At 47.8% G+C, this 14,377-nt stretch overlaps 1 long non-coding RNA gene across 1 annotated transcript; it reads right to left on the bottom strand.

The window, feature by feature from the left end:
- Window positions 1-5,457: 5,457 nt before the first annotated feature.
- On the bottom strand, window positions 5,458-6,238 carry LOC308404659. Its single transcript, XR_013973172.1, has 3 exons — window positions 5,832-6,238; window positions 5,621-5,737; window positions 5,458-5,531 (listed from the first exon to the last, which is right to left on the bottom strand). It is a non-coding gene; the product is annotated as an uncharacterized lncRNA (long non-coding RNA).
- Window positions 6,239-14,377: the final 8,139 nt, after the last annotated feature.

Below are 14,377 nucleotides of genomic sequence, written 5' to 3'. Positions count from 1 at the left end.
TGTGCTACCAAACATACACAAGGTTTGAGCCGCATGTAGACGGAGCTGGGGCATTACTTCAGGAATGGAACGAATAAACTGTGCCCTTCAGTGTCGTACTTTGCCTTGAGTGTCCCATTACACTGCAGCTCAGTCAGCTCCATCTGAATCTGCACGGGTGCAGTTTCCATGTCAACTGTAATAATGGACTGGATTTATATAGCGCTTTTCAAGGCACCCAAAGCGCTTTACAATACCACTATTCATTCACTGGTGGAGGCAAAATACAGTTGTAGCCACAGCTGCCCTGGGGCAGACTGACAGAAGCGAGGCTGCCATATCGCGCCATCGGCCCCTCTGGCCATCACCAGTAGGCAAGTAGGGTAAAGTGTCTTGCCCACGGACACAACGACCAGGACAGAGAGCCCAGGGATCGAACCGGCGACCTTCCGGTTACAGATGCGATTCCCAACCCCCTGAGCCACGGTCGCCCGTAAATGGGTTGCGAAGCAGCTCGAAATTCTCTTTTTGCGCTTCAAAGTCACCAAAGCGCCGTGCGAACTCAGTGCGCAGTGCACTCAGCTTATCAGCAAGGTGCGCATTTGGGAAAATTGTTGCGCTGACTTGGTTCAACATTACTTGGCAAAAGGGAAAGTGAGGCAAGTTGCACTGGTTCATTTGTGACTCCCATAAGAGCAGCTTCACTTGAAATGTCTTCACCGCATCATACATGCCATGTCCATGAACTGACAGGTTTCCTTGCTGAGCTCAAAAAGTTAATTGAGAACTTTTCCCCAACACAGCCAATGGACCTCTGTATGATAAGGAATGTCGGCAAACGCTGAATCTATTTCCCACATAAAAGACTGAAATTGCTCGGATAAAATTTACAGTTTGCGTTACGGTGCTCATTACACGCTCCATTTTTAGGACTTTACCACGCAGTGTTTCCTGGTGTATGATGCTTTGATATGCTGTTAACTCACCGGTGCAGTTCTCCTTAAGCTAGTCCACTTTTTTTTAAGTTCAACAAGTTTGTCCCAGGGCAGTTTCATGTCGGTTACACTTTGACATAGGTTTTAAAAAATGTCTTTTCCTGTCGTTGTCCCGTGCATCGATTTAATGCCCATATTTCTTCTCCACGGATGAAGATGGCCAGCTGTGCAATGTCTATCATGGCTTCACCTTGGCAAGTGCCACTCTCATGTCATTTTCACAGCAAAGTCTGTTCCTTTTCTTCGTTTTTATGTCCAGCATCCTCGAAAAGGATTGCTCACAAAGATATGTTGTAACAAATGGTATAAAAAAAAAAAATCCAGGGCTTTCTTAGCAATAACTGGATACTCGTCCATTTGTCGACACCAAAACGCTGAGAGCATTGTTGTTCTGAAGAGTTGCTGTTGAACCTAGCTTTGCTGAATTTCAATGATTTTGCCATGGTATTCATCATTGACATCTGCTGTTTCAACAGCAAACGTGAACAGTTGTCTCACCCATGCTGGATATGACTATTGTAGGAAAATATTTGTCGAGAGACTTTGCTTACAAGCTCATCTAAGTGCGTTGCAATTGTTTGCTTCAGTTATGTGGATACAGAAATATTTCCGATTCCAGACACATCTTCGACCTTACTTACACAGTTGTCCAGAAGGGGGAAGTTTGCAAAGTAGTTGTTCTCTGTTTGTCGTTTCCATAACGCTAGCTTTTTTTGAAAAGCCTTCAGGTGTTCTTCTGCTTCTATGATATTGACTCCACCACCCTGCATCTGCTGATTGAGATGATTGAGAGCTGCGAATATATCAGCCATGTACCGTAAAATGAACTCAAGATCTTTGAAGCAATCTGCATGACAGTGTTGGTGCTCTTGCAAAAACAGGGCTAATTCCACACGCATGGCAAAAACACGATTCAGCACCTGTCCCCGGGATAACCACAGAACATTAGAATGGTACAGAAGTACCTCGAATTCAGAGCCCATTTCTTTACACAGCTCACTGAAGATGCGGTGCCTCAGAGCACTATTTCGCACATAGTTCACACATTCCACCACAGTTTTTAACACTTCTGCCATTTTTGGAGGCAAGGTTTTTGTTGCCAACGCATGCCTGTGCAAAATACAATGCGTCACCATGATGTGTGGTGCATCGGCTTTTACTAGCACACCAAAACCAGAGTTTCTTCCCAGCATGACTGGAGCTCCATCTGTACAAACTGCAACCATATCCAATGAAAGATTGTTGTCTCTGAAGAAGTCATCCACAAGCTTCTTCACATCGGCTGCCTTAGTTGTTGTTGTAAGAGGCTTGCAAAATAAAATCTTCTTTTATCACGTCATCTTTCACATAGTGCACAAAAACAGCAAGCTGGCTTAGATTAGCAGCATCTGTGGTCTCATCAGGTTGAAGGCTGAATTTTGCCGGGCTTGAAATCAGATCGGCGACTACTTGAGCCAAGATGTCTTTACTCATGTCTTCTATTCTTTCGCTGATGGTGTCATTTGAAAGAGGAATTTGGGATAATTTACCTTCGGCCGCTGTTCCGAGTATCAGATTCGCCATCTTTAACGCAGCTGGTTTCACGAGTGTTTCACCAATGGTGTATGGCTTGCCCTACTTTGCGTTCAGGTAAGCAACTTCGTACGATGCTGTGAGGATCGGTTGTTAACGGGTACAAATCCAAGAGCAGGCAGAGTGGGCCTTTCATCGAATCTGTCTCTCTTCACCTTGAATTCAGCAAGTGTTGTGCTCTTGTATCCCCCGTCTCCATGCAGCTTCAAGAAGTGTTCCTTTAGTTTTGCCAGTGCGAGACTAGAGTTGCTCAACTTATGGCAAGATGGCGCTGGAGTGACGGCAGCCTTTCCAAGTAGCTCTGCAACACCAAACTTGTTTCTTAACTTTCAACTGTTTTAGACTAGTCTTTCAACCTTTTTTTTTTTTAACTTCCTTTAGTCACTTTACTTTCTACCTCTTAGATATACTATGGATAACACACTTTTTAAAACTTCTGGAACCAGCTCCTTCATCTACTCAAGAGCGGAGCTGCTGGCACTTAACACAAAGGCACAGACCGGCATGAGATACAATATCCCGGTCGAGCTAAAGAGGAGCTACAGAGGCTGCAAGGCTGGAGCGAGGAAAGCGGATCACCGGAGGTGATTCAAACCATCAATCCGACAGTGATCATGGGCAACGTGAACTCGTTACAGAATAAGATTGATGAACTGTGCGCTCTGAACAACCACCGACTCTACCGTGAGTGCAGTTTGTTTATCTTCACAGAGACGTGGCTAACCGAGCTAACGCCGCAGGCTAACGTAGACCTATGTGGATTCACATCCATGAGAGCCGATAGGGACACGCAGGCCAGCGGAAAAAAGCAGAGGTGGGGGACTCATTGTCTACGTTAACAACAGATATTGTAACCCTGGACACGTCTCCGTTAAAGTATCTGTATGTCGTTCGGACCTGGAGCTGCTAGCTGTTAGCTTGCGGCCATATTATCTACTTAGGAGTTTAGTCATGTGATCTGTGTGTGTGTTTACATCCCTCCGAGGGCCGACGCAACAGCTGCCTGTGAGAAAATACACACAGTTACAGCAAGACTACAGACACAACACCCTGAGGCTTTCATTATTATATCTGGAGACTTTAATCATGCCACACTGGACTCTACTCTGGCTGCTTTTCACCAGTTTGTGAATTGTCCCACACGGAGCAACAGGACAATTGACCTAATGTGAGAGATGCATCCAGAGCCACCTCCCTCCCCCCACTAGGGAAGTCAGACCACAACCTGGTTTACCTACAGCCACAATACACACCCCTCGTCCAAAGGCAGCCGGTCACAACACGCTCCATCAGGAGATGGACCCCAGAAAAGGAGGATGCTCTGAGAGACTGCTATGACACCACAGACTGGGATGTGCTCCTGAGCCCACATGGTGAGGACATAGAGGGGGTGACACACTGTCTTACAGACTACCTCAACTTTTGTGTGGACACGGTCGCCCCTGCTAAGACAGTACGGTGTTATCCTAATAAGAAACCGTGGGTAACACAGGAAGTCAAAGCTGTCCTCAACATGAAGAAGAAGGCTTTCAGGAGCAAAGTGAAGGAGGAGATGAAAGCAGCACAGCGGGAGGTGAAACGCTGCCTGAGGGAAGCAAAGGACACCTACAGGAGGAAGGTGGAGCAGAAGTTGGAGAGGAACAATATGAGGGAGGTCTGGAATGGTGTGAAAACCATCACAGGCCACAACACCAAGAAAAGCACAGTGGGGGGGACTGTGGAGAAGGCAAACGAACTCAACAACTTCTTCAACAGGTTTGACCGGCCCACAACCCCCCCACCCTCACCCCCACCTTTACTACAGAGCCCTCTCCCTACTCTCCTACCTCCCTCGCTTCCCCCCCTCCCTGACACTATGACACCCCCCCCCCCCCTCCTTCTCCAACCCCTCTCCAAACAGCACGACAGCCTCTCTCCCCCCCTTCCAATCATCTCCCAGTGTCATAGTGGATCAGGTCAGGAGACAACTGAGGAAGCTTCGCCCCAGAAAGGCAGCAGGCCCAGACAAGGTGTGTCCTAGGATGCTAAAGGCATGTGCTGCTGAACTTGGGGAGCCGCTACAACGAGTCTTCAACCTCAGTCTGCGACTGGGGAGAGTGCCCGCCCTATGGAAGACATCCTGCATCGTCCCGGTCCCCAAAAAGAACCGGCCCAATGAGCTGAATGACTTCCGACCGGTGGCACTGACGTCACATCTTATGAAGACTCTAGAGCGGCTCTTCCTCAACCTCCTCCGACCACAGGTACAACATGCCCAGGACCCACTACAGTTTGCATACAAGGCGGATGTCGGAGTGGAGGATGCCATCCTGTACCTCCTGCATAGAGCCCACTCACACCTGGACAAGGGAAAAGGCACGGTCAGGATCCTGTATCTTGACTTTTCCAGTGCCTTTAATACCATCCGGCCCTGTCTGCTTCAGGAGAAACTAAACAGGATGCAGGTGGACCCCTGCCTGGTCGCTTGGATCTCCGACTACCTCACCGACAGGCCACAGTACGTCAGGCTGAAGGACATCACGTCGGACACTGTGGTCAGCACCACAGGGAACTGTGCTGTCCCCACTTCTCTTCACCCTGTACACCTCTGACTTCTGCTATAACTCTGAATTATGCCACATTCAGAAGTTTGCAGATGACACGGCCATCATGGGGTGTATCTGGGATGACCAGGAAGAGGAGTCCAGGAGTCCGGTGAGGAACTTTGTCACATGGAGTCACACAAACCACCTGCAACTCAACACTTCAAAGACCAAGGAACTGGTTGTGGATTTCTGTTAGGTAAAGTGACACGGATGGATTACGTGGCAGAAACACACACGGACACCAAATAGTTTGTGATGCAAGTTTATATACACGAGTAGGGAATATTTACAAGGGAAGGGGCTATATACAGTGATAGATAAAAATGTGCCAGAAGATTAACACCGAGGAGATCAGACGGAGCCGAGGTATGCAGGTAGGCAGGTGACGCACCGGAGCTACCTGACAACAAGGAACAAAACAGAGTTTACGGCGTACCGTTGATAGCCGAACGTTAAACACAAGTGGACGGAGAGAGTTGGAGAGCTTACTTGACACACAAACCACAGCTGCTGCAGTGACCGCAGCCTGATGGAACGTAGCACTCCGTCGCGGATCCACAATAGCCAACACAAAATCCTAGGTAGGCAGGCAGGCAATGGAACAGGCTAAGACAAAAGAGAAGCAGTCAAAATGTGGGTCCTTAAAACATACAGCTCCACAGCGTAGAATCAACAGATTCAGCCTGTGCTAACTCGTTACCACTTGTGACAGCGACAATACTCCGACACCAGACGTCCGTGACTCTGCTCCCTAAAAGCGCTCACTGATGACGTCCGATGCGTCGCAGGTGTGTCGGAATGCCATCAAGCCCCGCCTCGCCTACCTATAACGAAAAGGAAAACAAAACCCAAACAACAACAATACACCTACCCACCACCTCCTAACAGTATCCCCCCCTCAAGGAACGCCACCCGGCGGTCCTCCAGGCTTGTCAGGATGCCTCCTGTAAAAATCCACAATAAGCGCCGGGTCCACAATAAAGGTCCTAGAGACCCAGGAGCGCTCCTCCGGGCCATACCCCTCCCAGTCCACCAGAAACTGGAAACCACGGCCACGACGGCGCACATCCAGCAGCTGCCAGACCGAATAGACAGGACCGCCGTCCACCACCCTGGCCACGCGGAGGAGGTTCCACGGGTGGGCACAGCGGGCTGCGAGAGACTGGCTGCAGTTGAGAAACGTGGAACGTAGGATGAACCCTCATGGAGGCCGGTAGTTGCAGCCTCACGGAAACAGGATTGATGATGCGTTGGATGGTGAAAGGACCCAGGAAGCGAGGGGCAAGCTTCCTGGACACGCACTTCAAAGGAACATTTGCAGAGGACAGCCAAACCTGTTGGCCCACGGTGTATTGAGGCGCAGGCGTTCTCCTCCGATCAGCAGCCCGGCGAGTCTGAGACACAGTCCGGAGCAGCGCTGCCTTAGCCAAATCCTCTGACTGCGACGTAAATGATCCTGCACGGCCGGAACCGCAATCTCCGCCTCCTGAGAAGGAAACAACGGCGGCTGATATCCCAGACAGACCTCAAACGGAGAAAAACCAGTAGCTGCCGAGGTGAGCGAGTTATAAGCATACTCAATCCAAGCAAGATGACCACTCCAGGAAGCGGGGTCAGAGGAGGCCACACAGCGCAAGGCGGACTCCAGCTGCTGATTGGCCCTTTCAGTCTGTCCATTAGACTGTGGGTGATAGCCCAAGGAAAGGCTCACCCCCACCCCCAACGCAGTACAAAAAGCCTTCCACACCCGAGAAACAAACTGAGGCCCCCTGTCAGACACAATGTCCAAAGGAATCCCATGTAACCGAAAAACGTGATCCACGAGCAAGTGAGCAGTTTCCAGGGCAAAAGGGAGCTTAGACAAAGGGACAAAATGCGCCGCCTTGGAGAACCTGTCCACAATGGTGAGGATCACCGAGTGACCAGCGGAACGCGGCAACCCGGTAACAAAGTCAACTGCAATATGCGACCAAGGTCGACCAGGGACAGGCAGGGGATGCAGCAGCCCGGGAGGGGCCAGATGACGGCTCTTATTGCGCGCACAGGTGTCACAGGCCAGCACATACTCGCGGGCATCACTCGCCAAAGCGGGCCACCAAAAGAAGCGCCGTAACAGGGAAACCGTACAACGCACGCCAGGATGACAAGCAAAACGAGACGCGTGCACCCAGTGCAAGACACGCGCACGCACGGCCGCCGGAACGAACAGTTTACCCGGCGGGCCCGAACCCGGGTCCGGATCCTGCCGCTGCGCCTGGCGCACCAGGCTCTCGATCTCCCATGTCACGGCCCCCCACCACGCAAGACGAGGGGATGATCGGAACCACCCCCGTAGACTCAGACGCGGGGGAAAATTGACGGGACAAGGCGTCCGGCTTAACATTGCAAGAACCCGGGCGAAACGATATAGTAAAATGAAACCGGCTAAAAAACGGCTGCCACCTGGCCTGCCTGGAGTTAAGCCGCTTCGCACTCCGAATGTAAGAGAGATTCTTATGGTCCGTCCAAACCACAAACGGCTGTTCCGCCCCCTCCAACCAGTGACGCCACTCTTCCAAAGCCAGCTTAACCGCCAGCAGCTCACGATTACCCACGTCATAGTTCCGCTCAGCCGGAGAAAACCGCCGCGAAAAAACCGCGCACGGATGGAGACGGCCATCATTGGGCGAGCACTGCGACAACACCGCCCCCGCACCCACATCAGAAGCATCCACCTCCACAACAAACTGTCTGGCACCATCTGGGTGGGCGAGAATGGGCGCGGAACAAAACAACTCCTTCAACCGAGCAAACGCCTGCTCGGCCTCAGGAGACCAACTGAAAACTCGAGCCGGGGACGTAAGCCGGGTGAGCGGAAGGGTGATCTGACTGAAGTTCTTAATAAATCGGCGATAAAAATTAGCAAACCCCAAAAACCTCTGCAGGTGTTTGCGCGAGGAAGGAGTCAGCCAATCCGCGATCGCTCTGATTTTACCAGGATCAGGCCCCACCTGCCCCTTAGCAAGGACATAGCCCAGGAACGACACAGAACGAGCATGAAACTCACACTTCTCCGCTTTCACAAAAAGTTTGTTTTCCAGAAGCCGCTGCAAAACGCTGCGCACCTGCTGAACATGGTCCTCAAAAGACCGCGAAAAAACAAGGATGTCATCCAAATAAACGAACACACACCGATTCAAAAAGTCCCGAAGCACATCATTAATCAATGCTTGAAACACCGCCGGCGCATTCGTCAGCCCAAAAGGCATTACCAGATATTCGTAATGTCCACGATGAGTGTTAAAGGCCGTTTTCCACTCATCTCCCTGGCGCATGCGCACCAGATGAGGTGCGCATTGTGAAGGTCCAGCTTCGTAAAAATGACCGCGTCCTGTAAAGGTTCAAAAGCAGAAGAGATCAGGGGAAGAGGGTATTTGTTCTTCACAGTAATGTCATTAAGACCCCGAAAATCAATGCAGGGTCAGAGAGATCCATCTTTCTTATCCACAAAGAAAAAACCCGCCGCCAACGGCGAAGACGACGGACGAATCAAGCCCGCCTCCAGTGACTCCATGATATACCTCTCCATGGCCGCCTTCTCCGGACCAGAGAGGTTATACAGCCGGCTGGTGGGCAAAGGAGCTCCCGGTAACAGTTCAATGCCACAATCATAAGGACGATGGGGGGGAAGCGAGAGCGCACAGCGTTTACTGAAAACCACTCCCAGATCATGATATTGTTCAGGTACAGACGAAAGATCCACCTCCTCGGGCGCCAGCTTAGACGAGCAGACAGGCGAAGGTGGAAGAGCACACTGTAAACAGTGGGACAAGCAGTGGCTACTCCAACTCTCAATTTCAGGAGGTCCAGACCAGGTCCACTGCCAGTTCAGATAGAGGGAGAGGAGGTGGAGGTGGTCAACACATACAAGTACCTCGGGCTGTAGGTGGACAACAAACTGGACTGGTCATGCAAAACGCAGCACCTGTATAAAAAAAAAGGCCAAAGCCGACTACTTCCTCAGGAGGCTGAGGTCTTTCAACATCTGCAGGAAGCTCCTGAGGATGTTTTACCAGTCAGTGGTCGCAGGAGTCCTTTTCTATGGCGTGGTGTGCTGGGGGAGCAGCACAGCAAAGAGGGACTCATCCAGACTGGAGAAACTAATCATGAAGGTGGGCTCTGTGGTCGGCATGAAGCTGGACACTCTGGTGACAGTGGCAGAGAAAAGGACATTAAAGAAACTGATGGACATTATGAACAATGCCAGGCATCCTCTGCACACGGTCGTAAACAATCAGAGGACCCTATTCAGCAACAGGCTGCTTCTCCCAAAGTCAAAAACCACCAGACTTAAAAACTCCTTTGTCCCACACGCCATCAGACTGTTTAACTCCTCACTGGAGGGGAGAGGGAGGAGAAACAGGAGGACAAAGGAGGGGGGAACAACTGAGTTGTAGGAGCTTTTCTACACTGTGCAATATTTGCAATATTTGTTTTTTGTTTTTTGTTTTGTCTTTTTTCTTATATTTGACTGTGCAATAATCACTGTGCAATATACTCACTCAAATGAGCAATCCTATTTATCCATATTGTATATTCTGTATCTATATATGTGTATATTTGTATATATGGTGTATTTATGCTTATATCCTTACTCTCATTCCCCTTAATATATCTGTAACATGCAACTTCTTACGGTGCTTTGCAACTGGAAACTGAATTTCCCGGAGGAACCCACCCGAGGGATTAATAAAGTTTCATCTAATCTAATCTAACTTGGCGTTGCAAAACGTGCAGATAGGACGCTCACTCCCATCACGTTCCGTGATACATGTGAATCTATATTGTACATATTTGTTCAACCACTTTCTTCTTTTGCCCGACATGGTTAGTATGGATTAAAACATTAACAAAAAAAAAAAAAAAAAAAAAAAAAAAAAAAAAAATCACACGAAGTACTACCATGACAGTCACATGTTGACTACTGAGCGCGCTAAATTCCCCACAGCACTGATTGGCCAAGCAGTGTAGCATGATCATCTGCAGCCAGTGATGGCCAAATGGGGCGGCCCCTAGGGTTCGGTCGAACCCAGGTTAAGAACCTCGGTTTTAAAAGCTTCTGAAATGTCCCGAGTCTCAAGTTCTGTTAACAGTAAATCCGATGGAATGAACTCATATTTAGAACAAGAACAGGGGAGTTTAGGTGTTTTAAATCCTAATGCTCAGACATTCAAACCTGTGTTACCAGAGCGACCCTGTCAGGGTGTTGATGAAAGTGATCATCAAGCGCAGGTTAAAAATATTTCTCAGCCCAAGGTCGTTTTGTTGGAACAGTCAGAGACGAAGTTACATCAAGTATTTCCAGGTGCAGTTTCGACTACTCAGATAATGTCGCAGTTGAAGGCACCATCAAAACATCTTACACCTACAGCACAAGGTAGTGAGGGTCATGATCATCTAGTTACTGGTTTGAAGAAACAAAATGAAATTACAACTTTATTGGCTGAGCAGCAGTCTCTGTTTTTGCTACCAAGGCGTGACATTCAGTTCTTTGATGGTGATCTTTTGCAATATCAACCCTTTATGAGAATTTTTGAGCACATGGTAGAGAGTCAAGCTTGGAGTGCTAAGGATTGTTTATATTTTCTCGAGCAATACACCAGAGGCCATCCAGAGAAGTGGTCAGAAGCTGTCAGTATATGCCTGCTGAGTATGGATATGCTAAAGCTAAATCTTTGCTCCATGAAAACTTTGGCAATTCGTTGAAAATTGCTGCTGCCTACATTGAAAGGGTCAATAAATGGCCACCTATAAAATCTGATGATGTGAAGGCTTTGCAGGAATATGGGTTTTTATTAAGGCAATGTTGTAATGCAATGGGAGACGTTGAGTCCTTGCATGAGTTGGATGTCTCTGCTAACATGCAAGCAGTTATAAAAAAGTTGCCTTATAAGCTCAGGGATAAATGAAGGAATGCGGTGTGCGATCTGCAGGAGAGGTTTCAACACAAAGTGGTTTTTAGCGATATTGTTGAGTTTGTCGAAAGGCAAGTGAAGATCGTAAGTGACCCATTGTTTGGAGACATACAGGATCCTCCAACAGCCATCAGAAAAGAGGCGAGGAATGTTAAGTCTTAGTTTTACCCTAAGGCTAAGAGGAGTAATTTTGCTACTACGGTGGCCAAGGTGGAAGGGAAGATTGAGCCAGTGTTGAGGTGAGAGAGTGGTTCAGTTGTGACCAAAGTTTGCTTGTTTTGTGGAGCAGGGCATATGTTGGATTTGTGTCCTTCATTTGAAAGAAAGTTACACTGTGAAAGATTATATTTTTTGAAAGAGAATGGTGTGTGTTTTAGTTGTCTGCGCATTGGGCACAGAAGCAGGGACTGCAGGAAACGTCTCCTGTGTGAAGTCTGTAATCAGAAACACCTCACACTCTTACATATCCACTCCAAGCAGAGGGAAAGTGTTTCAGTGTAAACTAAAGGAGAGGGAGAACCACCAGATGAAGGACCTTCGTGTGCTGTGCAAAGCAGTGGTGTTACTGGGGCCAGTGAACAAAACGGTGCTCTCTCCATAATACCAGTTAGAGTGAAGTCCAAGAAAGGCAATCAGTCACTGATATCCTGTGCTTTTCTAGATCCTGGGAGTTGAGTTTCATTTTGTACTGAAGGGCTCATGAATAGGCTGAAACTTTCAGGAAGGAAAACTGGCATTCTGTTGCAGACAATGAGTCAGGAGAAAATGGTCAGTTACGTTGTTTCAGATTTGGAAGTAACTGGTTTGGATTTGGATCACTACTGTGACTTGCCTGACTTATTTACACAGAAAAACATGCCTGTTCATCAATGCAGTATTCCCCGACAGAAAGATCTTGACAGATGGCCACATTTGCGCCATATTAAGATACTGGAGATAAATTCAAGGGTAGAGCTGTTGATTGGGACCAATGTGCCAAAGGCTTTAGAGCCATGGGATGTTGTTAGAAGTCAGGATGGGGGTCCCTATGCAGTAAAAACTATGCTGGGTTGGACGGTGAATGGTCCTGTCAGAGAAGATTGTAAGACTGACATTTTTGATGAGAGTGTCAATAGGACTTCTGTGGCAAGACTGGATGAACTGTGGGAACGTCAAATGAAGGCTGATTTTCCAGAATGTATTCAGGATGAGCAGTTTGCTTTGTCTAGAGAAGATCAGCAGTTTATGAAGTCAGTGGTAGACTCTGTTAAGTTGGTTGATGGTCATTATACCATTGATTTACCTTTTAGGTGCAATCAGGTAAAAATGCCAAATAATAGGAAGGCTATCGAACAGCGAACTATGGTTCATTTCATGTCATATCCTTTGGATAATATTTCCAAAGGGTATGCAGAGAATGTGCCTGCTGAAGAATTGGATCGCTGTGATGGAGGGTTGTGGTACATTCCACATCATGGGGTGCATCACCCACAGAAGAAGAAGTTGCAAGTTGTCTTTGATTGTGGTGCTTCATTGCAGGGAGTGTCTCTGAATGGACAGCTTTTGCAAGGCCCAGTTCTTACTAGCTTGCTAGTTGGGGTCATACCTAGGTTCCGTAAAGAGCCTGTTGTGCTCATGGCAGATAATGAATCCATGTTTTATCAGGTAAGAGTACAAAGAGAAGACTCAGATCTGTTAAGGTTTCTGTGGTGGCCAGTCGGAGATCATAGTCAGGATCTGGTGGAATACAGAACGAAAATACACCTGTTCGGAGCCACCTGATCCCCTAGTTGTACAAGTTGTGCCTCGAGGAAATGTGCAGAGGATAACAGAGATCAGTTCAGACTAGAAGTTGTCAATGTTCTACATAATGTTTATGTGGATGATTGCCTTACCTCTATTGGGTCTGAAGAGGAGGCAGCGTTGCTCCATTAAGAACTTATTGCTCTTTGTGCTAAGGGAGGCTTTAAGCTCACCAAATTGATTAGAAACAGACGAGCAGTACTTGCTGCCATACCTCAGCAGGAACAATTCAAGGACGTTAAGGCCTTGGGTTTGGATAGTGACGTTTTGCCAGTAGAGAGAGCACTAGGTGTACAGTGGAGTATCCAATCGGATACATTCAAGTTTGAGATCACACTTAAAAAAAACCTCTCTCAAGGAGAGGGATATTGTCTCTTGTGAGCTCGATCAATGACCCATTGGGGTTTTTGGCACCTGTTGTGTTGTCTGCTAAGTTAATCATTCAGAAACTGTGCAGAAATCATTGGGGTTGTGTTACAACCCGGCTCAAAAGCCGCAACATAACAAAGGAGACGAATACCAGCGTGTGGGTGAAAAGAAGTTTTATCTTAAAATGGAAAACCAGGTTGGCTAAAATGGCTGGTGCCACCAAGGCAAAGACTAGTGCACTGCCCGAAAGCTTGCCTCAGGTATGCTTCTATCCACACCTGACTAGGTGTGGCCAATTAGCACTAGCTAAAAACACTGAGACGATTAGAAGCTGCAGAGGGACGTAACACCTCCTCCCTTAAAAGGGTTCCTCTAGGACCCTTAAATTTATTAAAAGCCCCTCTGAAGCCTTCAGTTCCTTGACCCACAAACCTGGAATAAAAGTTAAAGCTAACAGAAGCACAGTGTTCACGTTATAGTTGGCATCTCTAAGCATGGATGGGCATGAGGATTTGAAGTTGCCACACTGAACAGACAAAAAGTAACATGTGACCAACACAAAGGAGCACAACAGTCACAAACCCAAAATGATTACCTGATCTGCTACAACACAAAACCAAAAGTAGCAACAAATAATCACAAGTGATCTGTTGTCTCCACCACACAAACAGTCACATACAAGTGGCCCTATACCACAACAAGTTACTTTAATACAAAAAGTTCAGTAAATCAAGCATACTAGTGACCAACCACAAAATGGAGAGCTATGGCCACACAATGATCACATCAAGGGTGGCTCAGCACCCCACAGTGTTATTGCCATCACCTGGCCAACAACACTCACAAGTGATCCAACAAAATAGCCATATTCCCCACAACACTAAACGGTCACATCACAAAACACTCACCTCACAAGGATCTCATTAGCATCCATCAACACTGACATATGCACACACATGGCGTACACACAATGCCAACTTAAAAACAGCCTACCTCCCTCAGCTACAGACCATAATCATGAATGGTCTCAACCTCCTACCAAGTTTGGTGCCACTGATTTACTATGTGCAACTCCCAGCCTAAAACACTAAAAACAACAAAACCCTTACTTTTCCTACCCTTGTCTTCAGTGGTGTACCAG

The sequence above is a fragment of the Rhamphochromis sp. 'chilingali' genome (genome assembly GCF_963969265.1).
Source record: "Rhamphochromis sp. 'chilingali' genome assembly, chromosome: 10".
NCBI classification, from domain to species: domain Eukaryota; kingdom Metazoa; phylum Chordata; class Actinopteri; order Cichliformes; family Cichlidae; genus Rhamphochromis; species Rhamphochromis sp. 'chilingali'.
This window is presented reverse-complemented; position numbering and strand designations above follow the sequence as displayed.